At 45.5% G+C, this 10,520-nt stretch overlaps 1 protein-coding gene across 2 annotated transcripts in view; it reads left to right on the top strand.

Moving 5' to 3' along the window:
• Positions 1-7,991: 7,991 nt before the first annotated feature.
• LOC118372811 (transcription regulator protein BACH2-like) overlaps positions 7,992-10,520 on the top strand; it is a 68,053-nt gene continuing 65,524 nt past the window's right edge. For both annotated transcript variants that reach the window (XM_052486090.1, XM_052486091.1), the window contains exon 1: positions 7,992-8,269. The gene's annotated coding sequence lies outside the window, so the exon portion shown is untranslated. The remainder of the gene's footprint in view (positions 8,270-10,520) is intronic.

Here is a 10,520-nt window from a genome sequence, read left to right as displayed (position 1 = left end):
CTGAGTAAAGTTATGAACTCCTTTAAAGCTACACGGAACACAAATATAAATGCAACCATTTCAAAGATTTGACTGAGTTACAGTTCATATAAGGAACTAGTCAATTGAAATAAATTCATTAGGCCCTAATCTATGGATTTCACATGATTGGGAATACAGATATGCATCTGTTGGTCACAGATACCTTCAAAACAGGTAGGGGTGTGGATCAGAAAACCAGTCAGTATCTGGTGTGACCACCATTTGCCTCATGCAGTGGGACACATCTCCTTCGCATAGAGTTGACCAGGCTGTTGATTGTGGCCTGTGGAATGGCTGTGCGAAGTTGCTGGATATTGTCAGGAGCTGGAACAAGCTGTCGTACACGTCGATCCAGAGCATCCCAAACATCCTCAATGGGTGACATGTCTGGTGAGTATAGAAGAACTGGGACATTTTCAGCTTCCAGGAATTGTGTACAGATCCTTGCGACATGGGCCGTGCATTATCATGCTGAAACATGAGGAGATACCTTTGGATGAATAGCACAACAATGGGCCTCAGGATCTCGTCACGGTATCTGTGCATTATCATGCTGAAACATGAGGAGATACCTTTGGATGAATGGCACAACAATGGGCCTCAGGATCTCGTCACGGTATCTGTGCATTCAAATTCCCATCAACAAAATGCAATTGTGTTTGTTGTCCGTACCTTATGCCTGCCCATACCATAACCCCAACGCCACCATGAGGCACTCTGTTCACAACGTTGACATCAACAAACAACTTGCACTAACGACGCCGTACACGCTGTCTGCCAACTGCCTGGTACAGTTGAAACCAGGATTCATCTGTGAAGAACACACTTCTCCAGCGTGCCAGTGGCCATCAAAGGTGAGCATTTGCCCACTGAAGTCGGTTACGACGTCGAACTGCAGTCAGGACAAGACCCTGGTGAGGACGACGATCATGCAGATGAGCTTCCCTGGTTTCTGACAGTTTAAGCAGAAATTCTTCTGTTGTGCAAACCCACAGTTTCATCAGCTATCTGGGTGGCTGGTCTCAGACGATCCCGCAGGTGAAGAAGTCAAATGTGCAGGTCCTGGGCTGGCGTGGTTACACGTGGTCTGCGGTTGTGAGGCCGGTTGGATGTACTGTCAGGTGGCTTATGGTAGAGAAATTAACATTAAATTCTCTGGCAACAACTCTGGTAGAAATTCCCCCCATTCAGCATGCCAATTGCACTCACTCTCAAAACTTGAGACATCAATTGTCACGTTCTGACCTTAGATCTTTTATTATGTCTTTGTTTTAGTATGGTCAGGGCGTGAGTTGGGTGTGTTGTCTATGTTCTTTTTTCTATGATTTGGTATTGCTGTGTTCGGCCTGGTATGGTTCTCAATCAGAGGCACCTGTCAATCGTTGTCCCTGATTGAGAATCATACTTAGGTAGCCTGGTTTCACTTTTGAGTTGTGGTTGTTTTGTTATCTGTGTCAGTGTTTGGTCCAAACGGTAGTGTTTCAGTTTAGTTATTTCACGTTGTCGTTTATTGTTTTTGTTTCAGTGTTCACGTTAAATATCAAGATGAACACTTACCATGCTGCACTTTGGTCCTCTCTTTCATACGTCGACCATTACATCAATGTTATGTGACAAAACTGCGCATATTAGTGTAGCCTTTTATTTTCCCCAGCACAAGTTGCACCTGTGTAATGATCATGCTGTTTAACCAGCTTCTTGATATGCCACACCTGTCAGGTGGATGGATTATCTTGGCAAAGGAGAAATATTCACTAACAGGGGTGTAAACAAATTTGTGCACAAAATTTCAGAGAAATAAGATTTTTCTGCGTATGGAACATTTCTGTGATCTTTTATCTCAGCTCATGAAACATGGGACCAACACTTTACATATTGCGTTTATATTTTTGTTCAGTGTAAATTTAGTATATGAGAAAGGTATGGAACAAAATCTGAAAGCATTTTTATGTTTCTGAAGTATGTTTTTGTGTCTCCCAGTTGAAACAGCACAGTGACAATAGATGGGGTTTGCTTTGTCTGCAGTGCAGTGAGGATGACGGCTATATCACTGACTAGTGACTAACATGACTGGCTTGTGACGGTGATCCCACTCACCGTCATTCCTGGCATTCCTGTTACAAGCTAGCTACTGTGAAAATACAGTTAAAGTAAGAAACCTACTACAGTATCTTCATCACATGGAGCATTCACTTGTTTCTTGCCTGTAAATGTTATATTGTTCTCTGGAAGGTAAATGTTGTGGCTACAGCATGATGAGCTGCCTGACCTTAACCTGAGGGATATACCCTGCATGGTGAATAAATATACTTACATTGACTTGTTTCCGAGTATGAAGTTATATCCAAAAACGACAACATTATGTTGTGAAGTATGTATGATAGATATTGTGTTCATAATGTTTGCAAATCCAAGTTACTTGAAAGTGTTTCAAAAGTTACCATCATATTTCAGTAGCTTGATTAGGTCAAAACTGGAGTATGATAATCTTGGATGCAATCATTTGATTTGGTTCAATTTCAAGTTCTGTGTATGAAAGCTTCCATACAATCGTTCAGTCTTAAACTAAACATTTGCACAGAGTTTGAACCCAAGGCCCCACCCACCAACCTGCCCACGCAGGAATGTATCCTACATGTTTCCATCAAGACAAATAACAAGCTTGTCTGTCACTGCTGTGTCATCTGTAATCTCTACTTTAAAAAGAAAGGAGTAGAGGAAACGAGGGAATTGACAGTGTGGTTTGGTGACAGACTAATTCCTCAAAGCCCCCCACTGTGGCTAAGCCTAGTCCTCCACTTCCTTTTATCGAGAGCTCTCCTATTTTCTTTCACTTGCAAAAATGTCTTGTTCAATATCAGGTCATGTTCAAACGTAGGCAATGGTCTCCTGTTGTTTAGTTTTCTGAGAGCCTTGTCAGTTTGACTGTGTGTACTTGTGTCTCCCTGTCTATTTTGTCTCCCCAGTATCTGTTGTAGAAATGCATTGTTGGCAGTAGCGTATATGGGACATGACTAGCAAAGCAAAATCTGTGTTTCTTCCTTGTCAATTTTACACTGCATTTGAAGCATAGGTAAATTGTGTGATTATCCACATCACTGGCTCCTTGCATTACCACTTTGTACATCATTTCCTGCTGTTGAGCAGATAGAATCAGCTTTGGTTATTTATACTACTTGACATTGAGAATGTGGGCTGATCTGAATACCACCCAGGGAAAATAAATGGGCTCCAGCAGCAGCAAGTCTGTGGCAACCTGATAAAACGTAATGGCTTGCCAGCTCCTTGGGGATCTGCTGTCTCTATATTATAAATCACGCTCTCTCTGCCTGACTAATGCAGCCTCCGTACTGAACCAATAGTCCTATGTTTCTGCATAATGCAGAGGAGAGGACACTCTCTCAACCTCTGAATCATATCTGTCTAATTATGTAACACATGGCCATAAATGATGAATTAAATTGTGATTGTCTATAATTGATCATTCATATGAAATGTAGCTCTGTTGTTTGTCCAGGTGAGATTCTTGTTCTGGTGGAGACTCACACATTCTGTCTTACAGCCTGGAACAATTATCTTGAAATAGGTTGTCTGGATGTTTCACTGTGGGTGACTAAAGCCTTGTTCACAGGCCTTAATGCTCAAAGGCTTAATGCTCAAATGCTCAGTTTTGTTTTTGAAATCCGTTTTTGAAAACTGACTGCCCAAACTGCAAGTGACTAAATCTGGTTGGTGTGTGTTCAGCCAGCAGTCATTTGTTTACATGGCTACGTTAATTGGCATGGCAGGTGTGTGCGCAGTGGTGTAGGATGATTGGTTGTGGTGCTCATGCTTCCCATCGCTCAGAAGTGAGGTAGCTAGCAAGCTGATACGTTTACAACAATGCCTGCCATGGATGTTTCCCAGTTGCTTTAGGTGTTTAAAATCACAGTGTAAGAACACTTTTAAAGCCTCAAAGGATACATTGATCCAACTTTCAAAACAAGCCACAGCAGTCAACGAGCTAGCTAGGCAGCTGTTTAGCTCTCTAGCATTCACCAATTTGTCTGTAAATAATTAACAAGTTAGTTAGCTAGCTACCACATGTTCTTGTCAAACTGTGAACAGAGTAGATAGCAAGCAACAAGATATGCCAAATAGCAGTCTAAAAACCACTTAAGAGCAAATAAATCAGTTGCATGGCCAGGAATCTGATTTATAATCTGATTTCAAACCACTTAAGAAGGAGGTTTGAAATGTGGTTTGAAATATCTGATTCCTTATGCTTTTTGGCTGTTCAGACTGCAGGAAGCAGAACAGATTTGAATTGGATATGAAAAACAATTTGAGTCCCTTCAAACTGCCAATGCCGATTTTGAACATTCAAAGCAAGTGGGAAACGTCCATGGCAGGCATTTTTCTCACTTTTGTTTTTGTAAGTCTAGGTATTTGTATGTGGCCTGAATTGGTTCCCAATCAGAGGCAGCTGTTTATCGTTGTCTCTGATTGAGGACCATATTTAGGTAGCCATTTTGTCTAGGGTATTTGTGGGTTCTTGTCTATGTGTAGTTGCCTGTTCAGTACTCTTTGTATAGCGTCACGGTTCATTTAGTTAATTTAGTTAGTTTTGTTCAGTGTTCATTCTTATAATAAAGAGAATACACGCATACCACGCTGTGCCTTGGTCTCCTCTTTACGACGGCCGTGACAGAAGAACCCACCATAAAAGGACCAAGCAGCGTGTAAATGAGGAGCGGACATCCTGGACCCGGGAGAAAGATGAGTGGAGGACATCCTGGACCTGGGAGGAGGTAATGGCAGGGGACAAGACCTTGGAAGCAGGTGGAGATAGCACAGGAGGAACGGCAATGATACGAGGGACACAGTTAGCAAGGAAGCCCGAGAGGCACCCCCAAGAAAAACAATTGGGGGGCACACAAGGAGATTGGCTGAGTCAGGTTGGAGACCTGAGCCAACTCCTTGTGCTTACCGTGGAGAGCGTGTAACTGGTCAGGCATCGTGTTATGCAGAGATGCGCACGGTGTCTCCAGTTCGCATTCTTAGCCCGGTGCGCTCTGTTCCAGCCCCTCGCAGTTGCTGGGCTAGAATTGGCATCCAGTCAGGACGGATGGTGCCGGCTTAGCGCTCCTGGTCTCCAGTATACCTCCTTAGACCAGGATATCCTGCGCCGGCTCTGCTTACTGTGTCTAAGGTGCGTCTGCACAGCCCAATGCGTCCTGTGCTAGCGCCCCGCACTTGCCGGGCTCAAGTGAGCATCCAGCCAGGACGCATTGTGCCAGCTCTACGATGCAGATCTCCACTGCGCCTCCACAGTCCAGTATGTCCTGTGCCTCCTCTCTGCACTCGCCCTGAGGTGCGTGTCCCCAGCCCGGTACCACCAGTTCCGGCACCACGCACCAGGCCTCCAATGCGCTTCCAGAGTCCAGTAAGTCCGGTGCCTCCTCTCCGCACTCGCCCTGAGGTGCGTGTCCCCAGCCCGATACCACCAGTGCCGGGACCACGCACCAGGCATCCAGTGCAACTCGGCAGTCCAGAGCGTCCGGCGACAGTATACAGTCCAGAGCGTCCGGCGACAGTACCCAGTCCAGAGCTTCCAGCAACATTTCACAGTCCGGAACCTCCAACGACGGGCCACAGTCCGGAACCTCCAACGAAGGGCCACAGTCCGGAACCTCCAACGACGGGCCACAGTCCGGAACCTCCAACGACGGGCCACAGTCCGGAACCTCCAATGACGGGCCACAGTCCGGAACCTCCAACGACGGGCCACAGTCCGAGGCCTCCAGTGACGGTCCCTAGTCCGGGGTCTCCAGTGACGGTCCCCAGCCCGGAGTCTCCAGTGACGGTCCCCAGCCCGGAGTCTCCAGTGACGGTCCCTAGTCCGGGGCCTCCAGTGACGGTCCCTAGTCCGGGGCCTCCAGTGACGGTCCCTAGTCCGGGGCCTCCAGTGACGGTCCCTAGTCCGGGTCTCCAGTGACGGTCCCCAGCCCGGAGTCTCCAGTGACGGTCCCCAGCCCGGAGTCTCCAGTGACTGTCCCCAGCCCGGGGTCTCCAGTGACGGTCCCCAGCCCGGGGTCTCCAGTGACGGTCCCCAGCCCGGGGTCTCCAGTGACGGTCCCCAGCCCGGGGTCTCCAGTGACGGTCCCCAGCCCGGGGTCTCCAGTGACGGTCCCTAGCCCGGAGTCTCCAGTGACGGTCCCTAGCCCGGAGTCTCCAGTGACGGTCCCCAGCCCGGAGTCTCCAGTGACGGTCCCCAGCCCGGAGTCTCCAGTGACGGTCCCCAGCCCGGGGTCTCCAGTGACGGTCCCCAGTCCGGGGTCTCCAGTGACGGTCCCTAGTCCGGGGTCTCCAGTGACGGTCCCCAGCCCGGGGTCTCCAGTGACGGTCCCCAGCCCGGGTCTCCAGTGACGGTCCCCAGCCCGGAGTCTCCAGTGACGGTCCCCAGCCCGGGGTCTCCAGTGACGGTCCCCAGCCCGGAGTCTCCAGTGACGGTCCCCAGCCCGGAGTCTCCAGTGACGGTCCCCAGCCCGGGGCCTCCAGTGACGGTCCCTAGTCCGGGGCCTCCGGCATTAATCCAGGGTCCCGCTCTACAAAGCGGGAGGGACCCGTGTAAAGGACGGTAGATGCCCACCCGGACCCTCCCATATAAGTTCAGGTTTGCAGTCGGGAGTCCGCACCTTTGGGGGTACTGTCACGCCCTGACCTTAGTTATCTTTGTTTTCTTTATTATTTTGGTCAGGTCAGGGTGTGACTAGGGTGGGTATATTAGTTTTTGTATTGTTTAGGGGTTTTTGTATATCTAGGGGGTTTTGTAAGTCTAGGTATTTGTATGTCTATGGAGGCCTGAATTGGTTCCCAATCAGGGGCAGCTGTTTATCGTTGTCTCTGATTGGGGACCATATTTAGGTAGCCATTTTGTCTAGGGTATTTGTGGGTTCTTGTCTATGTGTAGTTGCTTTACTGGGGAGCATTGTGAACCGTAGGTGTGGATTTGTTTTACCAGGTTACATGTACATTGAATAACACAGCAGCATTTCTGAATGTTTGGTTAGTTCTGTATAACATAAAAACGATGACAAAGTTGGCTATTTTACAATGGGGCTCAATGGGAAAGAATGTCTGTTTTCCCCAACTTGTGGGTGTGGTCGAAGGGAATTCATTTTTATGATGTGAATATTAACTCAGAGTAGGCCCCGCCCGGAGTGGCGCAGTGGTCTAAGGCACTGCATCTCAGTGCTAGAGGCATCACTACACACCCTGGTTCGATTCCAGGCTGTATCACAACCGTCCGGGATTGGGAGTCCCATAGGGCGGCGCACAATTGGACCAGCGTTGTCCGGGTTAGGGTTTGGCTGAGGTAGGCCGTCATTGTAAATAAGAAATTGTTCTTAACTGACTTGCCTAGTTAAATAACTAGGTTTAAAAAAAATAATAATTGAAGGCTGGAGACTGTTCAGTCAGTCAAGGATCTATAGCAGGATGAGATTATGCTTTCTGGGTCCTAGGTGTAGGCTAATAGGGATGTGAATGAGTGAAGAGCATCTACTCCAGGGGAAGCTGATGATGTGCACTATGGGATTGTTTTTCTCTGAGTGGTGATAAGCAGTTAATGGTTAGTAATACATGTCATAAGTGAGATGTATTCATCTTAAATCATGCTGTCAAAATGTAGTGTTTATTTTTTTGATGTCTTCGGGTTGGCATGATGATATGCATCCAGAGGATGTTATTTTAGCCTATTGATGGTGGATCAAAGGATCTTCATTATCCCTAGCCATTCTCCCGTTCCTCGCTCCGCGGTGAATCACACACATCTATAATAACGGAATTTACGGTGACATGGTTGTGAAGGCAATTCACCAATCCCAAATGCGCCCACCATTTGGAGTAAAAATTCAACTCTACGGGGGCTTTAGTGTAATTTCTGCACAGCGCAATGTTGTGAATGAGGGACAGGGTGACGTCAGCGCTCGAATGTCAACAATGTAGAGCTGGGCGAAAGCATTTCATACGAGGGATACAAACAGCAGAGGAGGAAGCTGCACGCTGTTTTTCAAAGAGACAAAAACGATAACATATATTAGGCCTAACCACGCGTTATGCGTTATAATACGAAATATTGATGACTATTGCTAAACACGCACTTTCAACAGTTTGGAGTGGGTGCTGCTGAAGTCACCATGTGGAATCAATCTAATTTGTAAGAGACCGAAGGAGCGCTGACGTGCAAGAAAACAGGAAAGTTAAGGTGAGCTTATTACTGTTTTGTTACCTAGGCCTATATGCAATTACATGATGGTTTTGGTTTAGAGTGCGTCCTTTCCCCTGTGTTGCATTTTCCCATTTGCAGTGCTAATGCATTACATTACATTCTTATACATTCGTTGATATAAAATCATAATTATGCATGAAGACGGTTGTTTTTTGTTGTTTAATTATCAGCTTAGCGCACCAATAGCCTTTATTTGGCCAGTAATACATTGCGGTGGTCTTCCTATTGCGCAGAGCGGTGACAGTGCGCTTTGTTGCGCAGGGAATGTTTTTCGAACGAGGCTGAGTGGTCGCTGCATGGTCAATATGACATGAGGGCACTGTCATTTTGCGGAAAGAGGGGGCAGAGCGGGACAAAGGATCTCATCGAGTAGCTCGTATTCCCGCCATTGGCCGCTATAGAAAGACATTTAATTGTTTGTTTCCAACGAATTAGTGACTTGCAATAATGCAGTGTTGATTTTAACGAACGAAACCGGTAAATAGATTGCACATGGACAGGTTTTGTGCTTGCTAGATGTCAGTAAACCGCCGTGATATGTTCAGCTATTGAAATAGGCTACTATAAGAATTTCCATAGAGAACTGTGTCACGGCTAGATGTCGCTCTGCTCCCCACGTGTTAGGCTACCAACACCAATTACAGCTGACAATAAATCTTAACAAATGCTGATGAATGCCTGATTCTATTTATACTTTTTTGAATCACCAATTGAATGACCTAATGTTTTTATGGATTGATTCAAATTTGATTGAGTATAATGGATTTTGTTTCAGTGCCATGCATGAACCTCAATGTTCCTCTTGGTCTACCCCTTCTGACCATCTCATAATATTGTCATCTTTCAATCTGAATTGTGGTGTCACTCCCTGCCCTGTTTTTTGCATCTGATCTTAATAAGGTCATTTGCTTTTCCTTATCTTTCCTTGTTTAAGGTCTCACATGATGGGGAAAGGGCATCAGTAACTCAAATACTTGAGTTATTGGATTCCCGGGAAGCAGACTTACATCATTGTTTTGAAAGGAATTTGCCTCAAATTAACCTACCTGTTTCATATTACCTCACTATTCTAAACAATATTCTCGGTAATTTAACTATTATACCACAAATACTACTGTAAAACGTAACGTTGTAAATACAGCAGGCATAAAAAACAGAAAAGAGACAGGAGGAAAGAGAGAAAGAGTGGCAGAGAGAGAGAACATAATGAGAGAGAGAACATAATGAGAGAGAGAGAACATAATGACAGAGAGAGAACATAATGAGAGAGCGAGAACATAATGACAGAGAGAGAACATAATGAGAGAGAACATAATGAGAGAGAGAACATAATGAGAGAACATAATGAGATAGAGAGAGAACATAATGAGAGAGAGAGAGAGAGAGAGAGAGAGAGAACATCATGAGAGAGAGAGATTGAGAGAGAGAGAGAGAGAGAGAACATAATGAGAGAGAGAGAACATAATGTGAGAGAGAGAGAGAGAGAGAGAGAGAACACAATGACAGAGAGAGAACATAATGAGAGAGAGAGAACATGATGAGAGAGAGAGAGAGAGAGAGAGAACATAATGAGAGAGAGAGAACATCATGAGAGAAAGAGAGAGAACATAATGAGAGAGAGAGGACATAATGAGAGAGAGAGAACATAATGAGAGAGAGAAAACATAATGAGAGAGAGAGAACATAATGAGAGAGAGAGAACATAATGAGAGAGAGAGACATAATGAGAGAGAGAGAACATAATGAGAGAGAGAAAACATAATGAGAGAGAGAGAACATAATGACAGAGAGAGAACATAATGAGAGAGAGAGAACATAATGACAGAGAGAGAACATAATGACAGAGAGAGAACATAATGACAGAGAGAGAACATAATGAGAGAGAACATAATGAGAGAGAGAACATAATGACACAGAAAGAGAACATAATGAGAGAGAGAGAACATAATGAAAGAGAGAGAGAACATAATGAGAGAGAGAGAACATAATGAGAGAACATAATGAGAGAGAGAGAGAGAGAGAGAGAGAACATAATGAGAGAGAGAGAACATAATGAGAGAGAGAGAGAGAACATAATGAGAGAGAGAGAGAACATAATGAGAGAGAGAGAGAACATAATGTGAGAGAGAGAGAACATAATGACAGAGAGAGAACATAATGAGAGAGAGAGAGAACATGATGAGAGAGAGAGAACATAATGAGAGAAAGAGAGAGAACATAATGAGAG

This window comes from Oncorhynchus keta, chromosome 29 (assembly GCF_023373465.1).
Source record: "Oncorhynchus keta strain PuntledgeMale-10-30-2019 chromosome 29, Oket_V2, whole genome shotgun sequence".
Lineage (NCBI taxonomy): Eukaryota > Metazoa > Chordata > Actinopteri > Salmoniformes > Salmonidae > Oncorhynchus > Oncorhynchus keta.
This window is presented reverse-complemented; position numbering and strand designations above follow the sequence as displayed.